The sequence below is a fragment of the Triticum aestivum genome, chromosome 1D (genome assembly GCF_018294505.1).
Source record: "Triticum aestivum cultivar Chinese Spring chromosome 1D, IWGSC CS RefSeq v2.1, whole genome shotgun sequence".
Taxonomy (NCBI): domain Eukaryota; kingdom Viridiplantae; phylum Streptophyta; class Magnoliopsida; order Poales; family Poaceae; genus Triticum; species Triticum aestivum.
This window is the reverse complement of record NC_057796.1, coordinates 145,532,823-145,558,034: the sequence shown is the minus strand read 5'-3', so window position 1 is coordinate 145,558,034 and position 25,212 is coordinate 145,532,823.

Genomic DNA, 25,212 nt, shown 5'->3' with positions numbered 1-25,212 from the left:
AAAACTCTAAGAGATCAACCCTTTGCATGGGTGCCCTGGGGGTTTATATAGGCCTACCCCCAGGGGTACAATGGTAATCCGGCTGGATGCGGGTCCAGGCCGTCAGTGTCTGTATCCGCCGGCTTCTCCGCCGGCCGCTGGGGCCCGCCGACTGGTGGGTCCGCCGGCTGCCGGCCTCTTGGCCGACAGGCCGGCCCCACCGCCTGGGGGTCTTGTCGGCGGCTGGTCACTGTAGCCTCGCCCCTGATGACGAGGGCTTTGCCGGGGTAAGCATGGCTACAGTGCCGCCGCCTAGAGGGCTCTCACTGTAGCCTTACCTTGTCTTGTCTCCTTAATGGTGCACATACTTCGAGGGAGGGAGATAGCCGGCTGACGGGGGCCGGCTACGTCCCAGGCCGACTGGGGGAGGCTTGGCCGCCTTCGGGTGTCTCTCTGGCTGGCGGGGCCCGCCACCTACGGGCCGTACTGACAGCCTGTCGTGGGTGGCGTCATGGTCAACATGGCAACAGTGCTGCGCCGGACGGCGCACTGTGGCCATGCGTGCTCCGGGATTCGGGGGTGACAGGCTCTACTGTAGCCACGCCCTATCTCGTCGCCATTATGGGGGTGCAGACTTTGAGGGGGGGCCGCCTGGCCGCCTGCCAGGAGCCGGCCTTCTCATAGCCGGCTACTTGGAGTCGGCCCTTTTCGCGAGGGCCAGCATAGCCTTGCTGCCTTCCGGAAGCCGGCCGGTGGGCCAGCCGGCCATAGGAAGGCGGTCATCTGTCTTGGACGCTTGAGGGCTTGTTCTGCCTAACAATTTTTGAAGAGCCAGGGGGAGCTGGCTAGGCTACCCGTGGTTATTTACTCCGACAGTCGGATCCACGCAGGATCAATCTCTTCAGTGATGCTCAATCACTTTGGGTTTGTAGGTGTTTGGGTTTGGGTTTTCCTCACTCAATGATTTTCGCTCAAAGTCCTCGGAGGATGGGATGCTCTCAAATGACAAGTGTCAGTTTCTCTCGGAGCAGCCAACCAGCTAGTGGTTGTAGGGGGCGGCTATTTATAGCCTAGGGAGCAGCCCAACATGATAAGACATAAATGCCCTTCAATGATATGACCGTTAGGTGGATAAGATATTTTGGGACAGCTGGCGCGTAGCACAGCACCGGTCAGAAATTTGAGTATCAAATTCCTCAGGGCTATCATGTTCCTCACTGTGTAGGCAATCCGCACTGGCGAATTCCTAACTCCTCAGTCAGACCAAATTCCTCAGCGACCAGAAGAACTTCGTCTCTGTCACTGAAGAAATTGACTAAACTGTATGAGATTTCCAATGGCTTCACTCGAAGGGATTGGTAGGTGTAGGATTTTGAGTTGAGCATCACATGGAAAAATTTCCTTAGTATTTCCTCGACCCCCTTTAACTGTACGGTGTTTCCTATGACTCAAGAAAGAGAAAATGAAACTACGAAAACAAAAGTCTTCACGCTTCATGTTCCTCAAATGAATACCAAGTCTTCAAGGTCACACCAATTTGTTCATTTTCAAAGTCTTCAGAAATCCAAAGTCTTCAGTCGAAGAACTTCATTTTTAGGGGTCGACTTTCTCTGTAAATATCAAACTCCTCATAGACTTATAGACCTGTGTACACTCATAAACACATTACTGCCTTAACCTATAAGTCTTCAATACACCAAAATCACTAAGGGGCACTAGATGCACTTACAGTTTTCGGTGGCTACAGAGCCTTGCGGCGGCGGAACTTCTGATCTAGGTTAACTTCTGATGGTTTCTCTATTTATAGGGTTTTCGGCATTGGTTTCACGCTAAGATGGGCCTCGAGGTGAGCACAACCCACCGGGGCAAGCCAGGCCCACCAGGCGCGCCCTGGTGGGTTGTGCCCTCCTTGTGGCTCTTCTGGCCCTCCCACGAAGCTTCGGGGGTCTCTTTTGTTCCAAAAAAATCATCAAAAAGTTTCAACTCATTTTCATAACTTTCATTTCGTCACAAAAAACAACACGACGGTAGTTCTGCTGAAAACATCGTCAGTCCGGGTTAGTTCCATGCAAATCATACCAAAACCATATACAATTGTTGTAAACATGGCATGAATACTTCATAAATTATAGATACGTTGGAGACGTTCTCTTGAAACCCAACAACCTTTGTTCTGAGTCACCAAGCAATTGTAATTCAATTTATTCAACAGAGTTTAAGTAAGAGCTCCACATACTCAACCATCATATAGTTTTCTATGATTGCTAACACTGACCGCGTACACATGAGCAAAACGTTTCAACCGGACACATAGAAAGATAGGGGCTTATTGTTTTGCCTCCCAACGTATTCACCTCAAGGGTGATGTCAACAATAATAACTCATGCTACCCACATTCAACTAGACATATGTGCCTAGATCTTTCTCACCACATGATGCTTGCCGAAAGAGAAAAAATAAAAAGGAATAGAGAAGAACTTTGACTCTTGCATGAAAATAAATATATAAAAGTAAAAGATAGGCCCTTCGCAGAGGGAAGCAGAGGTTTCCATGCGCTTATTTGTTTGTATGCTCAAGCCCTTAGTGCAAAAGAATGTCACGTTATATTGCCCCTTATGATAGCAACCTTTATTATGCAGTCTGTCGCTTTTATTCTTTGCCATCACAAGTTCGTACAACGTTCAATTTTCTCTTACACTAAATGATCTAACACTTTTAGAAGCAATTTTTATTGCCTTATTGCACCGATGACAACTTACTTGAAGGATCTTATTCAATCCCTAGGTAGGTATGGTGGACTCTTGAAAATAAGATTTGGGTTTAAGGGTTTTTGGATGCACAAGTAGTATCTCTACTTGGTGCGGAATTTTTGGCTAGCAAAGATGGGGGGCAAGCACCACATGTTGAAGGATCTATGACAATATAACTTCTATGTGAATATGAACAAACATAAATCATTACATTGTCTTCCTTGTCCAACGTCAACAATTTTGGCATATAATATTTTGATGGGGGCTTACAATCACGAAAGATTTCCAGGATAGTGTATTTGCATGTGAAAGTTCTCTTCCTTATACTAATTACTCGTGAATTGCTTGTATGACCAATATTGTGATTGTCAAGCCTCAAAAGATTTCACTTTCTAAACCCAATGTGAAGCTACCTCTAGGCATGATATGATTTCAACTTCATGACATTCAATTCATTCAACAATTTACTCATAGGATATAAGTGAAGCACAAGAGTAAATGACAAGCTACTCCAAAAATATATAAGTGAAGATCAAGCGAGTAGTTAACTAAATAGATAGCTATGTGAGGACTCTCTCTTATTTAAAACTTTCATATCTAAGCATTTAATTAGAACAGAAAGCAAAACAAAATAAAATGACATTCTAAGAATAGCACACATCATGTGAAGAAGCAAAAACTTAGGCTCAACCGATACTAATCGATAATTGTTGAAGAAGAAAGGTAGGATGCCTACCGGGGCATCCCCAAGCTTAGATGCTTGAGACTTCTTGAAATATTATCTTGGGATGCCTTGGGCATCCCCAAGCTTGAGCTTTTTTGTCTCCTTAATTCTTTTTATATCACGGTTTCCCTAAATCTTAAAAGCTTCATCCACACAAAATTCAACAAGAACTCGTGAGATAAGTTAGTATAAACCAATGCAAAAACCTTATCATTCTGTACTGTAGAAAATCACTAAAATTATTATTCAACATTGCATACTAAATGCCTCTGCCTATTTAATACTCCTATCCTCAAATAGAATCATTAAAGAAGCAAACATATGCAAACAATGCAAACATAACAGCAATCTGCCAAAACAGTACAGTCTGTAAAGAATGCAAGAGTATCAATACTTCCCTAACTCCAAAAGTTATAAAAAATTTCACACTGTAGAAAATTTATCAGAGCTCATTTTTCAAAAAGTTTCAACATTTTATCACATTCTGACTTTTCTAGGGAATTTTTGCAACATCGATAAACTTTCTGTTTTGAAACAGCAACATGTAGACTTGCAAAATAAGCATGGCAAAGGCTATACTTGGCATTTTCATTGAAATAAAAGATGCAAAACATTGTTCTAAATAACATCAAGCAAGTCCTAACAAAATAAAATGATACTCCAAGCAAAACACATATCATGTGACGAATGAAAACATAACTCCAAGTGAGGTTACCAGTAATGTTGAATACGAAAGAGGGGATGCCTTCCGGGGCATCCCCAAGCTTAGTTGCTTGGATCTTCCTTGAATATTTACTTGGGGGTGCCTTGGGCATCCCCAAGCTTAGGTTATTGTCACTCCTTATTCTCCTCATATCGATATCCCACCCAAAACTTGAAAACTTCAATCATACAAAACTTAACGGAACTTTGTGAGATAGGTTAGTATGATAAAGAGCAAAGCATTCCACTTTTGGTACTGCCAAAGAAAAGATTCATAATTGTTCTCACACAATTCCTACTATATAATATCATTTCTACAATTTATATTGAGCAATATAAGCCACAGAAACTAGGAAACAAGCAAACTATGCATTGAAAACAAAATCTGTCAAAAACAGAACAGTCTGTAGTAATCCGGATAACTACCATACTTCCGCTACCCCAAAAATTATGAAAAAATTAGGACCACGTGATCAATTTGTATATTAATCTTCTGCAAAAATAATCAACTCAAAAACACTCTTCTGTTAAAAATGAGAATTATTTTTGTGAGCGCAAAAGTTTCTGTTTTTCAACAAGATCAAATCAACTATCACCCAACATGACCCCAAAGGTCTTACTTGGCACTTTATTGAAAAAAGAAATAAAACATGATTACTACAGTAGCCTAATCACGTGAACACATAAAAACAGTAGGTTAAAGTGTTGGGTTGTCTCCCAACAAGCGTTTTTCTTTACTTTAAGCTAGGCATGATGAGTTCAATGATGCTCGCATAAAACATATGAATTGAAACACAAAGAGAGCATCATGAAGCATATGACTAGCACATTTAAGCCTAACCCACTTCCTGTGCATAGGGATTTTGTGAGCAAATAACTTATGGGAACAAGAATCAACTAGCATAGGAAGGCAAAACATGCATAACATCGAAAACATCAACACATAGAGAGGAAACTTGGTATTATTGAGATATGTAGATGCATATGTTCCACTCTCATAATAATTTTCAGTAGCATCATGAATGAATTCAACAATATAACTATCACATAAAGCATTATTTTCATGATCCACAAGCATAGAATTTTTTTACTCTCCACATAAGCAAATTTATTCTCATGAATAGTAGTGGGAGCAAACTCAACAAAATAACTATCATGAGAGTGAAAATTAAAATCATGATGACAAGTTTCATGCTTATCATTATTCTTTATAGAATACATGTCATCACCATAATCATCATAGATAGGAACTTTGTTGTCATAATCAATTGTGACTTCTTCCAACATAGTGGAATCATCATTAAATAAATGCATGACCTCTCCAAATCCACTTTCATCAATATAATCATCATAAATAGGAGGCATGCTTTCATCATAATAAATTTTCTCATCAAAACTTGGGGGACTAAAAATATCATCTTCATCAAACATAGCATCCCCAAGCTTATGGCTTTGCATATCGTTAGCATCATGGATATTTAAAGAGTTCATACCAACAACATTGCAATCATGCTCATCATTCAAATATTTTGTGCCAAACATTTTATTGAATTCTTCTTCTAACAATTGAGCACAATTTTCTGAACCATCATTTTCAAGAAATATATTGTAAAGATGATCAATAATACGATGCAACCTCAATTCCATTTTTATGTAGTTTTCTTTTATAAGCCAAACTAGTGATAAAACAAGAAACTAAAAGATTCAATTGCAATATCTAAAGATATACCTTCATGCACTCACCTCCCCGGCAACGGCGCCAGAAAAGAGCTTCGTTGACGGGATGTGAGTGCCGCTTACCTAACCTCCCTGACAACGGTGCCAGAAAAGAGCTTGATGTCTACTACGCAACTTTATTCTTGTAGACTTGTGTTGGGCCTCCAAGCGCAGAGTTTTATAGGACAGTAGCAATTTTCCCTCAACTGGATGACCTAAGGTTTATCAATCCGTGGGAGGTGTAGGATGAAGATGGTCTCTCTCAAACAACCCTGCAACCAAATACAAGAAATCTCTTGTGTCCCCAACACACCCAATACAATGGCAAATTGTATAGGTGCACTAGTTCGGCGAAGAGATGGTGATAAAAGTGTAATGTTGATGGTAGAAATATATTTTTATAATCTGAATAAATAAAAACAGCAAGGTACCAAATAGTAAACGGGCACAAAAACGGTATTGCAATGCTTGAAAATGAGGCCTAGGATCCGTACTTTCTCTAGTGCAATCTCTCAACAGTGCTAATATAATTGGATCATATAACCATCCCTCAAAGTGCGATGAAGAATCACTCCAAAGTTCCTATCTAGAGGAGAACATAAGAATAAATTGTTTGTAGGGTACGAAACCACCTCAAAGCTATTCTTTCCGTTCGATCTATTCAAGAGTTCGTACTAAAATAACACAAAGCTATTCTTTCCATTCGATCTATCCCAGAGTTCATACTAAAATAACACCAAAGCAAATTCATATTCATAATACTCAATCCAACACAAAGAACTTCAAAGACTGCCCCAAGATTTCTATCGAAGAAACAAAGACAAGAATGTGCATCAACCCCTATGCATAGATTACCCCAATGTCACCTCGAGAATCTGCGAGTTGAGTGCCAAAACATATATCAGGTGAATCAATACGATACCCTATTGTCACCACGAGTATTTAATTGCAAGACATATATCAAGTGTTCTCAAATCCATAAAAGTATTCAATCTGATAACAACGAAATCTCAAAGGGAAAAACTCAATTCATCGCAACAAGATAGAGAGGGGAAACACCATATGATCCGACTATATTAACAAAGCCCGCGATACATCAAGATCGTGACATCTCAAAAACATGAGAAAGAGAGAGAGAGAGAGATTAAACACATAGCTACTGGTACAAACTCTCAGCCCCGAGGGTGGACTATCCCCTCCTCATCATGGTGTCCGTCGGGATGATGAAGATGGCCACTGGAGATGGTTCCCCCCTCCGACAGGGTGCCGGAAAGGGTCTAGATTGGTTTTCGTTGGCTACAGAGCCTTGCGGCGGCGGAACTTGTGATCTAGGTTAACTTCTAATGGTTTCTCTATTTATAGGATTTTTTGGCGTTGGTTTCACGCTAAGATGGGCCTCGAGGTGAGCACAACCCACCGTGGCAAGCCAGGCCCACCAGGCGCGCCCTGGTGGGTTGTGCCCTCCTCGTGGCTCTTCTGGTCTTCCCATGAAGCTTCGGGGGTCACTTTTGTTCCAAATAAAATCCTCATTTGGAGAACTTACATTTCTGTACAAAAAACAACACCACGGTAGTTCTGCTGAAAACAGCGTCAGTCCAGGTTAGTTCCATGCAAATCATACCAAAACCATATAAAATTGTTGTAAACATGGCATGAATACTTCATAACTTATAGATACGTATCAGGGGGCGCCTAGCACACACGAGATCAATTGTTAGCCGTGTGCGGCGCCCCCCTCCACCGTTTACACCCCCGATCATATTTTCGTAGTGCTTAGGCGAAGCCCTGCGGAGATCACTTCACCATCACCGTCACCATGCCGTCGTGCTGACGGAACTCATCTACTACCTTGACGTCTTACTGGATCAAGAACGCGAGGAATATCACCGAGCTGAACGTGTGCAAAACGCAGAGGTGTCGTGCGATCGGTACTTGATCAGTTGAAGCACAAAGAAGTTCGACTATATAAACCGCGTTGTGAAATGCTTCCGCTTACGGTCTACGAGGGTACGTAGACACACTCCCCCCTCATTGCTATGCATCTCCATAGATAGATCATGGAGTGTGCATAGAATTTTTTTGTTTTCCATGCAACGTTTCCCAACAGAGGTATCAGAGTTAGGTCTATGCGTAGATGATATGCACGAGTAGAACACAAAGATTTGTGGGCGGTGATAGTCATACTGCTTACCACCAACGTCTTATTTGATTCGGCGGTATTATGGGATGAAGTGGCCCGGACCAACCTTACATGTCCACGCACATGAGACTGGTTCCACCGACAAACATGCAACTAGTTTTGCATAAAGGTGGTTGGCGGGTGTATGTTTTTCCTACTTTAGTTGAATCGAATTTGACTATGGCCGGTCCTTGAAGAAGGTTAAAACAGCAAACTTGATGAATCACCGTTGTGGTTTTTGCCGTAGGTAAGAACGGTTCTTGCTAGAAGCCCGTAGCAGCCACGTAAAACTTGCAACAACAAAGTAGGGGACGTCTAACTTGTTTTTGCAGGGCATGTTGTGATGTGATATGGTCAAGACATGATGTGATATACGTTATTGTATGAGATGATCATGTTTTGTAAGTTATCAGCAACCGGCAGGAGCCTTATGGTTGTCTCTTTATTGTATGAAATGCAAACGCCATGTAATTGCTTTACTTTATCGCTATGCGTTAGCAATAGTTGTAGAAGCAATAGTTGGCGAGACGACCACGACGCAACGATGGAGATCAAGGTGTCAAGTCGGTGATGATGGAGATCATGACGATGCTTTGGAGATGGAGATCAAAAGCACAAGATGATGGCCATATCATGTCACATATTTTGATTGCATGTGATGTTTATCTTTTATGCATCTTATTTTGCTTAGAACGGCGGTAGCATTATAAGATGATCCCTTCACTAAATTTCAAGGTAAAAGTGTTCTCCCTGAGTTTGCACCGTTGCTACAGTTCATCGTGTTGAGACACCACGTGTTGATCGGGTGTGATAGACTCTACGTTCACATACAATGGGTGTAAGATAGTTTTGCACATGCAGAATACTTGGGTTAAACTTAACGAGCCTAGCATGTACAGACATGGCTTCGGAACACTGGAGACCGAAAGGTCGAACGTGAATCATATAGTAGATATGATCAACATAGAGATGTTCACCATTGATGACTACCCCATCTCACGTGATGATCGGACATGGGTTAGTTGATTTGGATCACGTATCACTTAAATGACTTGAGGGATGTCTATTTAAGTGGGAGTTCTTAAGTAATTTGATTAATTGAACTTAATTTATCATGAACTTAGTCCTGATAGTATTTGCATATCTATGTTGTAGATCGATGCCCCGTGCTTCCATTCCCCTAAATTTTAATGCGTTCCTAGAGAAAGCTAAGTTGAAAGATGATGGTAGCAACTACACGGACTGGGTCCATAACTTGAGGATTATCCTCATTGCTGCACAGAAGAATTATGTCCTTGATGCACCGCTAGGTGAAAGGCCTGCTGCAGGAGCAGATGCTGATGTTTTGAATGTCTGGCAAGCTCGGTCTGATGACTACTTGATAGTTCAGTGTGCCATGCTTTACGGCTTAGAACCGGGACTTCAAAGACGTTTTGAACGTCATGGAGCATATGAGGTGTTCCAAGAGTTGAAGTTAATATTTCAAGCAAATGCCCGGGTTGAGAGATATGAAGTTCCAACAAGCTCTATAGCTGCAAGATGGAGGTGAACAGTTATGTCAGTGAACACATACTCAAAATGTCTGGGTATTATAATCACTTGAATCAGCTGCGAGTTGATCTTCCAGTTGATTGTGTCATTGAGAGAGTTCTTCAATCACTGCCACCAAGCTACAAAGTCTTCATGATGAACTATAATATCCAAGGGATGAACAAAACAATTCCCGAGCTCTTCACAATGCTTAAGGCCGTGGAGGTAGAAATCAAGAAGGAGCATCAAGTGTTGATGGTTAACAAGACCACTAGTTTCAAGAAAAAGGGCAAGGGAAAGAAAGGGAACTTCAAGAAGAATGGCAAGCAAGTTGCCACTCCCGGGAAGAAGCCCAAAGCTGGACCCAAGCCTGAAATTGAGTGCTTCTACTGCAAAGGGACTGGTCACTGAAAGCGGAACTGCCCCAAGTATTTGGCGGATAAGAAGGATGCCAAAGTGAACAAAGGTATATTTGATATACATATTGATGTGTAACTTACTAATGCTCATAGTAGCGCCTGGGTATTTGATACTAGTTTGGTTGCTCATATTTGTAACTCGAAACAGGAGCTACGGATTAAACGAAGATTGCCTAAGGATGAGGTGACAATGCGCGTTGGGAATGGTTCCAAGGTCAATGTGATCGCCGTCGGCACGCTAACTCTACATCTACTTTCGGTATTAGTTTAAGACCTGAATAATTGTTATTTGGTGCCAGCGTTGAGCATGAACATTATATCTGGATCTTGTTTAATGTGAGACAATTATTCATTTAAATCAGAGAATAATGGTTGTTCTATTTATATGAGTAATATCTTTTTATGGCCATGCACCCTTGAAAGTGGTCTATTTTTGTTGAATCTCGATTGTAGTAATACACATATTCATAATATTGATGCCAAAGATGCAAAGTTGATAATGATAGTGCAACATATTTGTGGCACTGTCGTTTAGGTCATATTGGTGTAAAGCGCATGAAGAAACTCCATGCAGATGGGCTTTTGGAATCACTTAATTAGGAATCATTTGATACTTGTGAACCATGCCTCATGGGCAAGATGACTAAAACTCTGTTCTCCGGAACAATGGAGAGAGCCAATGACTTACTGGAAATAATACATACCGATGTACGCGGTCCGATGAGTGTAGAGGCACGTGGCAGGTATCATTATTTTCTAACCTTCACATATGATTTGAGTAGATATGGGTATATCTACTTAATGAAACGCAAGTGTGAAACATTTGAAAAGTTCAAAGAATTTCAGAGTGAAGTGGAGAATCATTGTAACAAGAAAATAAAGTTTCTATGATCTGGTCGCGGAGGCGAATATTTGAGTTACGAGTTTGGCCTTCATTTAAAACAATGTGGATTAGTTTCACAACTCACGCCACCTGGAACACCACAACGTAATGGTGTGTCCGAACGTTGTAACCGTACTTTATTGGATATGGTGCGTTCTATGATGTCTCTTACCGATTTACCACTATCGTTTTCGGGTTATGCATTAGAGACAGCTGCATTCATGTTAAATCGGGCACCATCTAAATCCATTGAGACGACACCATATGAACTATGGTTTGGCAAGAAACCTATGCTGTCGTTTCTTAAAGCTTGGGGTTGCGACACTTATGTCAAAAGGCTTCAGCCTGATAAGCTCGAACCCAAATCGGAGAAGTGCGTCTTCGTAGGATACCCTATAAGGAAACAATTGGGTACACATTCTACCACAGATCCGAAGGCAAGATCTTTGTTGCCAAGAATGGAACCTTCTCTCGAATTGGAAAGTAGCACATCAGAGAAATCCGTTCCCCTGATGCCTACACCAACTAGAGAGGAAGCAAATGATAATGATCCTGAAACTTTAGATCAAGTTGCTACTGAACCTCGTAGGTCAAACAGAGCACGATCCGCACCGGAGTGGTACGGTAATCCTGTTCTGGAAGTCATGTTATTAGACCAAGGCGAACCTACGAACTATGAAGAAGCTATGATGAGCCCAGATTCCGACAGATGGCTTGAGGCCATGAAATCTGAGATAGGATCCATGTATGAGAACAAAGTGTAGACTTTGGTAGACTTGCCCGATGATTGGCAAGCTATAAAGAATAAATGTATCTTCAAGAAGAAGACTGACGCTGATGGTAATGTTACTATCTACAAAGCTCGACTTATCGCAAAAGGTTTTCGACAAGTTCAAGGACTTGACTATGATGAGACTTCTCACCCGTACCGATGCTTAAGTCCGTCCGAATCATGTTAGCAATTGTCGCATTTTATGATTATGAAATCTGGCAAATGGATGTCAAAACTGCATTCCTTAATGGATTTCTTAAAGAAGAGTTGTATATGATGCAACTAGAAGGTTTTGTCGATCCTAAAGGTTCTAACAAAGTGTGCAAGCTCCAGCGATCCATCTATGGACTGGTGCAAGCATCTTGGAGTTGGGATATACGCTTTGATGAGGTGATCAAAGCATATGGTTTTATACAGACTTTCGGTGAAGCCTATATTTACAAGAAAGTGAGTGGAGCTCTGTAGCATTTCTAATGTTATATGTAGATGGCATATTGCTACTTTTTGAGCTTGCATTGGTTTTTTCCTTGAAGAGGAAAGGGTGATGCGGCAAAGTAGAGATAAGTATTTCCCTCTGTTTGAGAACCAAGGTATCAATACAGTAGGAGACAAAGCACAAATCACCTAATATCTGCAAAAACAATCAAACAACTTGCACCCAACGCGATAAAGGGGTTGTCAATCCCTTCACTGTTACTTGCAAAAGTGAGATCTGATAGAGATAGATGAAACTAAACAAAAGGTAAAGTAATATTTTTGGTATTTTTGGTTTATAGATCGGAAAGTAAAAGATTGCAAAATAGTAGATCGGAAACTTATATGATGGAAAATAGTAGATCAGAAACTTATATGATGGAAAATAGACCCGGGGGCCATAGGTTGCACAAGAGGCTTCTCTTAAGATAGCGAATAATACGGTGGGTAAACAAATTACTGTCGAGCAATTGATAGAAAAGCGCAAAGTTATGACGATATCTAAGGCAACAATTATGAAATATAGGCATCACGTCCATGTCAAGTAGACCGAAACGATTCTGCATCTACTACTATTACTCCACAAATCGACCGACTCCTGCCTGCATCTAGAGTATTACGTTCATGAAGAACAGAGTAACGCATTAAGTAAGATGACATGATGTAGAGGAATAAACTCAAGCAACATGATGTAAACCCCATCTTTTTATCCTCGATGGAAACAATACAATACGTGCCTTGCTTCCCCTACTGTCACTGGGAAAGGACACCGCAAGATCGAACCCAAAGCTAAGCACTTCTCCCATTGCAAGAAAAACCAATCTAGTTGGCCAAACCAAACCGATAGTTCGAAGAGAATTACAAAGATGTCAAATCATGCATAAAATAATTCAGAGAAGATTCAAATAATATTCATAGATAAGTTGAACATAAATCCACAATTCATTGGATCTCGACAAACACACCGCAAAAGAAGATTACATCAGATAGATCTCCAAGAACATCAAGGAGAACATGGTATTGAGAATCAAAGTGAGAGAAGAAGCCATCTAGCTAGTAGCTATGGACCCTTAGATCTGTGGTAAACTACTCACGCTTCATCGGAAGGGCAATAGAGTTGATGTAGAAGCCCTCCATGATCGAATCCCCCTCCGGCAGGATGCCGAGAAAGGCCCCTAGATGGGATGTCATGGGTATAGAAGGTTGCAGCAGTGGAAAAGTGTTTTCGTGGATACTAAAAGGATCGAGATGGACCTAGAGGGGGGTGAATAGGTACAATTACAAATTTTAATTATTACTTAGCAATTTTAGGCAATAATGCGGAATATGAAAGTGAGCCTAACAATTGCAAGTATGATGCTAAGAGCTAAGCAAGGTAAACAAGTAACACAAATATGTGAGTAAGAAAGCACAATATGATATAAGTAAGGCCTAAGAGACAAGTAACCACAAGTAGGAAGTTAGGGTTAGGGATAACCGCAACTTCGAGAGATGAGGATGTATGCCGATGTTCACTTCCTTGGAGGGAAGCTACGTCACCGTTAGAGAGGTGGATGTTACCACGAAGGCACACCAACACCATGAAGGCTCACCCTATTCTCCCTTTGAGACAACACCACAGAGGCATTTCGCAACCACTAGTGGTAGACCTTGGGGTGGTCTCCAAACCCTCATGAACTTTCTGGGGGTAATCACAATGGTCGATTCCTCTCCGAAAGACTCCTATCGCCTAGGAGTCTCCAACCTCCAAGAGTAACAAGATCGATGGGGAAAAGCCCAAGACTTGCTCAAATCACGAATTACTTTGGTGCAAATAAGGGGAAGGAGTGAATCTATCACTTGGACGGACAATTTCTCTCAAATGCTCTCAAATCCCCTGGGGATCTAAGATTTGGTGTCGAAGAGTGAGAGAGAGAGAGAGTGAAATGTGTTCTAGGGTTTTCTCGAAGTGAATGGTCAACCCTCTTCATGGGGGAAGAGGGCTATACATAGTGTGGGTGCAAATATGGCCGTTGTAGTGTAAGTGACAGGGAAGGCCGGACATCCGGCCAAAAGTAGCATACGTGAGGTGAACCAGAAAACAAAGGACATAACAGAGGGATGGACATATCGGGCACTGCCCGGACATCCGGCGTGACTGGAAGACCCGGACATCCGGCGTGACTGGAAGACCCGGACATCCGGCAAGATGGCCGGACATCCGGCTGGCTCACAGAACAGAAAACGCTCACTGGATAGCTCGAGCCGGACATCCGAAATGGAAGCCTGGAAATCCGAGGTGCATGGAAAGCCCGGACATCCGGCATGGAGGGCCGGACATCCGGAAGAGGACAACACATAGTGCTCCCTAGATAGCACGAGCCGGACATCCGGCATGGAAGCCCAGAAATTCGGAGTGCATGGAGAGCCCGGACATCCGGCATGGAGGGCCGGACATCCGGAAGAAGACACCGGCACATAGTGTTTTCTGGATAGCAGGGGCCGGATATCCGGCGAGAGGGCCGGATATCCGGCAGGTGGCCCGGACATCCGGTAGGCAGCCCGGACATCCAACAAAACCATAGGGAGAACAAGCATGAGAATATAGTGATAGATCTAAAGAATTTGAGGAAGGAGTTTTGTGGCATGAGCAAGTCTTTTACTAACCCTACCGATCCCCTCTTAATAGTGCGGGATCTTATACTCAAGAAAACAAATATGTAACCTTTTTGATACTTCTTCCTTGAGTAAAATCAACTCCGTATGTTCACGATCCACACACATTTGATGAACCGGGGACTAACACCTGAGATTCACTTGACGAACATAGTTAGTCCCCTACATGTATATTGTCATCAACATCAAAACATGATGTAAGGGCATGATTGCACTTTCAATCTCCCCCTTTTTGTTTGTTGATGACAATCATACATGTAGTATCATAGATGCAATAAATAAATTTAGCATTGCAAATCATGAGAGCATAATACAATATATGTTCCTATTTGCTTTAGCTCCCCCTTATTGTGTGCATGAGATGATTATGTTAGGATGTACAACACACATTCTCATGATAGCATATGTAGCTCAAAAAGATAGGAAGGTATGACACGCACATATGAAACAACCATAATAACAATCCATAGCCACACAGATAACAACATGGTCTCAAACGATTAAGTACCATATGTAGCATACATCAAGAGTTTGAATAGTAGCGAACACAAATAGCAACATATAGCATGACCCAACTAAGATACTACTTGCCCCTTTGACAACAACATGCAAAAAAGGGGCGAAGAACTAGAAGAACTCCATAGAGATCACTCTTGGCGGATGTCATCATCATCATCAAAGAACTCGGTGTACTCGTCATGAGACAGGAATCCAAAGGTGGAAGAGGACGGAGCCATGGGAATAGGATCATCATGACTCACGGGAGTCCCACAGTCGCGAAGGCGCTGCTTGAGCTGGTTCTTGGAGATGATGAGGCGCTTCTGAACATCATGGTTTTGCTGACAGTTGAAAGTGATCGCCTTCATAATAGCAGACTGAACCTTTCCCAAGAACGAGGCAAGACGTCCACGAGGCGCGGTCGAGGAGGAAGGCACGGAGGAACCCGTGGGCTGAGACCCACCAGCAGACTTCCTAGGCGGACGAGGTGCAGCAGATGGTGCAGGAGCTGTCAAGCGCATATGAGTAGGAGGTTTCCAAATGGAATTCATAGCCGTCTTTGCAACCTCAAAAGGAGCAGTGTGATCAATCAACTCCTGAATGAATGGAGCATGAGGGAATTGGCATGTCTGAAGAAAGCTGGAGACTCGGATCTCATGCCAAATGTAATGGGCTGTGTCAAGAGGCTCGGTAGGCTCGACATGCATACGAATCATCAATTCAATGCAGTAGTTGCGAGCCCTTGAGCGATCTCCCTTCTTTGGATAGAGGGTGCGAAGCACACACTAATAGAGAATGTAGTAAGGAGCCTTGAAGATGGATACCTCATTGGGTGGATACGCACGTTCCTCCTCAGTGAGCTGAGAGACATGCTTAACAAGAGGCATGCAATTATCAATCCCTTTGGGCCTATGCAGAGGATCCATCCTGTGGATTTGATGACCAACACCAGAGAGGCCCAAAATCTGAACAAAACGGTCATAGGTGACGCTTAGCACAATATCGTTGGTCATCCAAGTGAGAGTGTTGTTGGGGCCAAAGAAGCAGGTGGCATAGAATTGAAGAATTGCAGCTTCATTCCAATCACACTTGAAGGTCATTGCTGGACCGAGAGTCATGTCATCAATGATCTTGACTGGGTTGCCAGGAAACATGGCAGGATGATCACACATGAATTGAAGATCCAAGTATTTATGAGGAGCAAGTCCACGACCGCGGACGAAGCTAGAGTAGAGATCCTGCTACATGCGGGTACGGAATCGAGGATCCTTAGCATCAGCCGCCATCTCATATTGGTTGACATCCCATCAAAACTCAAGATATGGACCAGCCCCCACGGTTGTGAAATCATGAGTGGGGTGATTCCCACTGAAAGGAATCTCCATGGAGATGCGGCGACCACGGACCACAGGCATGGCAGAGCCCCAGACTTGAGGCACGGGCGCCCTATGAGTCCCTGGTTTTGACTGTCCAATGGAGCTCCTCGGAGCAATAACTTCCTCTTCTTCCCCAACATAGTCTTCATCATTCGGATCAGAGGCTGACGGACTCGGTGAAGGTTCCCGACGCTTCTTCTTAGGACCGGTGGTGGTCTTCTTCTTCTTCTTAGGTCGAGCATGTTCCTCGGAGTTGGTGGAACCTTGCCGGCGATCGACTGAAATGGATACATGATAGGGGTACCGATGAGAAGGAGTCAAAAGAGTATGAACAAGGATAAAGCAAATTAAACAGTGAGGATGTGAACATTTTCGAACATGACCATAGGATAAGTCCAAGTGGTAGATCAAAATATTAACATGCCCATGGTTAAGTTGTTTAGCCAAGTACATAGAGAGGAATTTAGGCTAGGCAAGTGACATTACATCTCATAAGAAGATAGTCATGAGAGATAGCGAAAACTTAGAATGGTTGGGCCAAACAAGGATATAGGCAAGAATAGATAGCAGCCATACCCCGGGAAGAAGGAGGAGGGCCGCATTGCTTGGTACGTGCCATGAAGAACTCCGGCGACCGATCCACAAGTCAACACCCGAACCGGTCCTTCCCGAGTGATTCACACCGCAACCTAGGAAATGGATTGGGTGGAAGCGTAGATCGGGAGGAGATGAAGGCGTGGGCGGGAGATTGGGGCCGGAGGATTAAGGAGCTGGCCGGGGTAGGGCCGGAGCACAGCCCTGGCGGAGGTGTCGACTTGAGAGAGATGGGGGAGCAAGAGAGGAAAGAAAGGGGAACGGCCCCCAAATCCCAAGCCCCCTCCCCCCCGTTTTGTGTGTCTGTGAGCGACGGGCTGGACATCCAGGGGCCAAGCCCGGATATCCGGAGACTAGAGGTCAGAGAGCATAATTCCAGGACCCGGATGTCCGGCCACTGGACAGAGATACCAACTGGGAGAAGATAGTGTAAGGGCCATATAGTGATATTTTGTGATAGACTCCGCCAAGGAGATTTAGGTATTGTAGAGATGAAGAACAAAATAATTTTATGGTCATACTAAGATGCGCAAAATAACCCAACAAATTGAAAGGTTCATATTAAGTAGTGCACAAGCGGTGACCGAAGTCACCATGTTTGAGCATATGTGACATAGTACTGCAAAGATTTCGACTTTGGGTACATAGTCAAGACTCCATCATTTAAAGCACCATAGTTCGAAAACCATGATAACTTTGAGAGTGTTTTTTCTATCTGTGCATTATGTAGGGTGAGAGTACTCATGAATTGAATGCCCCCCTAAATATATGCCTACATCAAGACAAGACATTAAGTACATGCATGGATGGGTACTAGATTTCACATAATGTTGTCAAGCTCCAAGATACCAAGTTCACGCCTAAGTTGACAAAACCTTGCTTCATCCAATGGCTTGGTGAAAATGTCGGCAAGTTGCATATCTGTGCCAACATGAGCAATATCAATGTCAGCCTTTTCCACATGATCTCTCAAGAAATGATACCTAATATCAATGTGCTTGGTGCGGGTATGATCTTTGGGATTCTTAGCAATATTGATGGCACTTTCATTATCACATAGAAGAGGCACGTGTCTATAGGTGATACCGTAATCCTTCAAAGTTTGCCTCATCCATAGTAATTGAGTTGCATAACTGGCGGTTGCAATGTATTCGGCTTCGGCAGTGGAAAGGGCAACACAATTTTGTTTCTTCGAGGACCAACTTACCAAGGAGCATCCAAGAAATTGACATGCATCGAAGGTGGACTTACGATCCACTTTGTCTCCAGCCCAATCCGCACCTGTACCCAATGAGATCAAACTTACCATCCTTGGGGTACCATAGACCCAACTTTGGGGTGTGAAAGGTATCTAAGAATATGCTTAACCGCCTTATGATGACTTTCCCTAGGGGAAGCTTGAAATCTAGCACACATGCATACACTGAACATGATGTCTGGTCTAGATGCACAAAGATAAAGTAATGAACCAATCATAGAGCGGTAAATAGATGGGTCGAAAGGGATACCGTTTGTGTCTTCAGTGAGAACAATTTTTGTTGGCATGGGTGTCTTACATGGACTAGCATCAGACATGCCAAACTTCGCTAGAATATCCTTGAGGTACTTTCCTTGAGTTCCTTCTTGAAATTGTTGAATTTGGAACCCGAGAAAGAACTTCAAATCCGCATTGAGTGACATCTCAAAGTTCTTGGTCATGGAAGCCGCAAACTTCTTGCACAAATGAATGTTTGGAGAACCAAAAATGGTATCATCTACATAGATTTGGCATAAGATCAAATCACCCTTGTCCCTCTTAGTAAAAAGAGTGGGATCGATCACCCCTCTCACAAAATCATCATCGAGTAAAAACTTCTTAAGATGATCATACCAAGCACGAGGTGCTTGTTTGAGGCCATACAAAGCCTTATGAAGTTTATACACATAGTATTTGTGATCGGGATCAACGAACCCAGGTGGTTGTGATACATATACTTCTTCTTGTAGAGGACCGTTAAGGAAAGCACTCTTCACATCAATTTGATGTAATGTAAAACCATTGAAAGCAGCATAAGCAATTAAGATGTGAATAGATTCAAGACGGGCAACGGGAGAAAAGGTCTCACCAAAGTCCAAACCTTCAACTTGTGAGTACCCTTGTGCCACTAACCTTGCCTTGTTGCGGATGATTAGACCCTTCTCATCTTGCTTGTTCTTGAAAATCCATTTTGTTCCAATGACATTGTGTTCCGTAGTTGGCCTCTTGACTAATGACCACACTTGGTTGCGTTCAAAGTTGTTCAACTCTTCTTGTATAGCAATGAGCCAATCATTGTCCATCAATGCTTCTTGTACCTTGAGAGGCTCAACACTAGACACAAACAAGAAGTGAGCACAAAAGTTTGTTAATTGTTTACGTGTGACTCTACCTTCCGATATGCCGGTGAGAATTTTATCAACATCAACATGACCGACCACACATGGCATGATGGAGGTTAGGGTTTCGCGAGGTTCAACTTCACGTCCATCATCCACATCCTCAACATATGGATCATTAATGTGTGGTGGAAGATCTTCTTCTTCATAGTGCATTTGTTGAGGTTCATTATCAATGATTGCACTTTCTTGTTCTTGTACTAGGTGATGATCTTGCTCATGGAGATGATCATGATGAGGGACTCGATCATCTTCTTGTTCTTGAACTAGGGGCATCGGTTGAGCAATAGGAGCTTGTGGTGGTATGGTTGTTGAGGTAGTTTGATGATGTGTGAAACTTCCATCTTATTCTTCTTCATCATGAGGTTCTTGTTCCATTGGAAGAAGTGCACCAACACCCATGGTCAAAATATCTTGAGAAGAATCTTCTTCACCTACATCACTTAGATCAACTTGCTCCCCATGGAAGCCATTAAATTCATCAAACACCACATCACAAGTTTCTACAACACATCCATTGGATTTGTTGTAGACTCTATAGGCGTGAGAGTTTGATCCATAGCCAACAAATATGCCCTCAATTCTTTTGGATTGAAATTTTCCTAACCATTCTCTTTTGTTGAGGATGAAACATTTGCACCCAAATACATGAAAGTACTTGACATTCGGCTTGTTCCCAGTTAGGAGCTCATACAGAGTTTTTTCCAATATTGTGCAGAGGAAGAGTCAGTTTGATGCATGGCATGCGGTGTTGACAGTCTCGGCCCAAAAACTATGTGGCGACTTGTATTCATCCAACATGGACCTTGCCATCTCCACAAGTGTACGGTTCTTCCTTTCGGCTACACCATTTTGTTGAGGAGTGTATGGTGCGGAATATTGATGCTCAATCCCTTCATCACTAAGAAATCCTTCCAAGGTGTAGTTCTTGAACTCGGAGCCATTATCACTTCTTATTGCCAAGATTTCTTTGTCAAACTTGTGTTGTGCTTGCTTGGCAAAATCAATGAAAGTGATCTTCGTCTCGTCCTTGGACTTGAGGAAAAACACCCATGTATATCTTGAGTAATCATCAACAATCACAAGTCCATACTTTTTCCCACCAAGACTATCCCATGAAGGAGGCCCAAAAAGATCCACATGAAGGAGCTCCAAAGGCCTTGAAGTAGACACGATATTCTTGGGTGGGTGCTTTGATTGATGTTGCTTCCCGGCTATGCATGCACTACACACACGATCTTTCTCAAAAGAGACATTGGTTAGTCCAAGGATGTGATTACCCTTTAAGAGATCTTGAAGATTTCTCATGCCGACATGGGCTAGCCGGCGATGCCATAGCCACCCCTTGTCGGCCTTGGCCATTAGAAAAGTTGCATGGAATGTGCTCTCTTTCGAGAAATCAACCGTGTAAAGGTTGCCATCCAACTCTCCAACAAAGGCCACTTCGAGAGTATCTCTCTTAAAGACTTTCACATCCGTTAGTCCAAAGAGTGTATCATAACCAACAGAAGCCAATTGGCGAACGGAAAGCAAATGGTATTTAAGGGATTGGACAAGCATGACATTTGCAAGAGACATGGCATTTGTGATAGCCACCTTGCCCAACCCGAGTACCTGTCCTTTTGATCCTCCACCAAACATAATGCTCATAAATGGTTGAATAGCTTCCATGAAGTCGTAGAGCAATTTTCTATCTCCGGTCATATGATTGGTACATCCACTATCGATCACCCATTTTACTCCACCAGAGAAAGCAACCTACACACAATTATGACTTGGTTAGAGGCACCCATTTTGCAATGGGACCTCTCAAGTTAGTCACAAGGGTCTTAGGGACCCAAATAGCATAAAACCGGAATGCATTTCGAGGACCAACAAATTTTGCATAAACTTCTCCATCCTTAGTTTTACGAAGTACATAGGATGGAGGCATGAACTCTTTTGGCTTGTTGAGAATGGGCATTCCCCCTTGTGGCCTTCCCACTCACAACCTTACCTTTCTCCTTGTGCCCTTCTCGTACAAATGTTTCTTTCAGAGGAGTAGTGCACTTTTTAGAAGACGTCTTATTCTTGCTTGTGCTTGGGTCAAACCCGAGCCCCTCTTTGGCAAACACCTCATTGTGTTGGCTCAATACCTCATTAAGGTTCTTTTGTCCTTGAGCACATGTCATGAGACCTTTCTCGAGTTGAGCCTTGAGAAAGCGATTCTCCTCAAAAATAGATGCTAGGTCACCACTAGAGTTAGCAGTACAAGCATCAACATTGATAATAGGAGAAGAGTAAGCCTTGGCTAGAGTTTTAAGATAAGTAAGCTTGAGCGTCTCAAAACTCTTTGTAAGAAGAGTGAGCTCTTCTTCCTTAGTCTTGAGGGACACGGATAGAAGCTCACAATCCTTAGAGAGAGAAGCATGAGACTTCACAAGCTTACTTTTATCATTCATCAACTCCTTCGCAAGAGTCCTTAGCCTTTTTCAAGGAGGCAAGTTCTTTAGCATGAACATCAATGTTTGCACCAATTTTCAAGCATAGTTCATCATTTCGTGCTTCCTCATATTGGACTTTCCGCTCAAGGATTTCATATTTTTCCTTTTCCTCGGTGACGAGGGTTTCGAGTTCCTTAATGGTGATGGTGTGCTTACTCACCATCTCCATAAGCATACGAAACATAGTGAGCTTCTTTCCTTTGAGGGAGCACATGAACTTATTTAGTTTAGCAAGCATAGGATCATCTATATCATCATCATCATAATTATCCTCCGCATCAAGATACTCATCACTAGGAGTAGAAGGAGTGAAAAGAGGAGGGTTTGATCATGGGGTTACCTTGACCTTGTCAGGAGAGTTTTGGTCCTCTCCATCTTCTACCACGGCCTTTGCCATTAGGCACTTGTGAGTGTTGCCCTTGTAGTCTTTCATATAGTTGTAGGTGACAACATCACCACTCTTGTTGACTAGCCTCAAAGTGTTTTGAGAATCTTGAGCTACTCCGGCAACACCACTAACATCATCCGGATCGGATTCTTCATGAGCAACCATTGCTTTCCCATCTCTCTTCTTGAGCTTGGAGTTCAAAGGATTTGGCAACTTCTTCTTGGGAAAGGTCTTGGGAAACCTTGGTTTATCTTCTCTCTTCTCATAAGGGCAATCGTTGGAGAAGTGGTTGGTTTCTTCACAGTTGTAGCATTTTCTCACTTTCTTCTTCTGGAATCTTCCCTTGAATTTTCCCGCGCTAAACTTCTTGACAAAGAGAGCAATGTCTTCATATGAAGGGCTCTCATCGGAGTCAATCTCATCACCATCCTCATCATCTTCTTCTTCTTCACTTTGCTCTTCTTCACATACATGCTTGGCCTTCAATGCAAGATTGATCTTTGATGTTGAGGTACCATGCATGGCAAGATGTTTTGTAGCATTTACCTTTGACTCTTCAAATAGTTGGAAAGTGGATATGATGTCATTTGGAGTCATTTCCTTGAATCCATGGTGTTGTCTTATGTCCCACACCATTTGGTGATGATATGGAGCAAGAGCATGAAGCAACTTGTCCACGAGAAATCGCTTAGTCAAGTTGAATCCATCTTGTGTCTTGTCACACTCACAAGACTCGATGTCAGCGGTGAGAGTCATGAGACGCTCAAGGAGTTGCTTGGGAGATTCACCTTTCTCCATACAATAGTTTTGCAATTGACCCTTGGCAATTTCATATTGAGCAAGCCGGAGAGTGGAGGTACCGGTCTTGGTCCTCACAATGCTATCCCATAATTCCTTGGCACTTGTGATGTGTATGTATGGTCTCCTTTGCTTGTCAGTCATACCTCTCCTTATGCACATGGTTGTTGTGTCATTGAGATTCTTTTCATATACCTCTCTTGGAGTAAGATTCTTCGGGTCAACAGCTTGGTAGCCATACTCCAAGATCTCCAACATCTCATCATTTCCATATCGAAGATGATCCTGCATAGCAACTCTCCACAAAGCAAAATCGGTAGTGTCATCAAGTAAAGGAGGTTTGCCTTGAGGGTTATACTTTTGGTTTCTCTATTTGAGGTCTTGCATAAAGCCAAGGAACACTGGAATGTTCATTACTAGGAGGTTGTTGGCCAAGTGAAGGAGTAGGCACAGTTGGCCTCGAGGCCGCACCACCAGAAAGTGGTGCAAGCATCGTGGTTAGTGTGGCTAGTCTCATTTGGACCAAGGCCTCAAGAGAAGCATCATGCTCCTCCTTTTGCTTAGCAAGCACCCGTTCCAGATCCTCAGAAGTGAAGGGCTTGACTTCCATGGAAGCTGCGCCTGTATTGTTCAGATCTGCAACAAGGGGAGACCCATCGGGGTTCATCTCGGCGGTTAAGCCACAAGAATAGAGCACGAGGCTCTGATACCAATTGAAAGGATCGAGATGGACCTAGAGGGGGGGTGAATAGGTACAATTACAAATTTTAATTATTACTTAGCAATTTTAGGCAATAATGCAGAATATGAAAGTGAGCCTAACAATTGCAAGTATGATGCTAAGAGCTAAGCAAGGTAAACAAGTAACACAAATATGTGAGTAAGCAAGAACAATATGATATAAGTAAGGCCTAAGAGGCAAGTAACCACGAGTAGGAAATTAGGGTTAGGGATAATTGCAACTTCAAGAGACGAGGATGTATGCCGATGTTCACTTCCTTGGAGGGAAGCTACGTCACTGCTAGAGAGGTGGATGTTACCACGAAGGCACACCAACGCCATGAAGGCTCACCCTATTCTCTCTTTGAGACAACACCCCGGAGGCATTTCTCAACCACTAGTGGTAGACCTTGGGGTGGTCTCCAAACCCTCACAAACTTTTCGGGGGTAATCACAATGGTCGATTACTCTCCGGAAGACTCGTACCGCCTAGGAGTCTCCAACCTCCAAGAGTAACAAGATCGATGGGGAAAAGCTCAAGACTTGCTCAAATCACGAATTCCTTTGGTGCAAAGAAGGGGAAGGAGTGGATCTATCACTTGGATGGACAACTTCTCTCAAGTGCTCTCAAATCCCTTGGGGATCTAAGATTTGGTGTGGAAGAGTGAGAGAGAGAGAGTGAAATGTGTTCTAGGGTTTTCTCAAAGTGAATGGTCAACCCTCTCCCATGGGGGAAGAGGGCTACATATAGTGTGGGTGCAAATATGGCCATTGTAGTGTAAGTGAAGGAGGCGGACATCCGGGCAGGGCCGGACATCCGGCCAAACATAGCATATGTGAGATGAACTAGAAAACAGAGGACAAAACAGAGGGGCCGGACATCCGGGGCACTGCCCGGACATCCGGCGTGACTGGAAGACCCGGACATCCAGCTGGCTACGAAACAGAAAACACTCACTAGATAGCTCGAGCCGGACATCCGGCATGGAAGCCCGGAAATCCGGGGTGCATGGAAAGCCCGGACATCCGGCATGGAGGGCAGGACATCCGAAAGAGGATACCTGCACATAGTGCCCTCTGGATAGCATGAGCCGGACATCCGGCATGGAAGCCTAGAAATCCAGAGTGCATGGAGAGCCCGGACATCCGGCATGGAG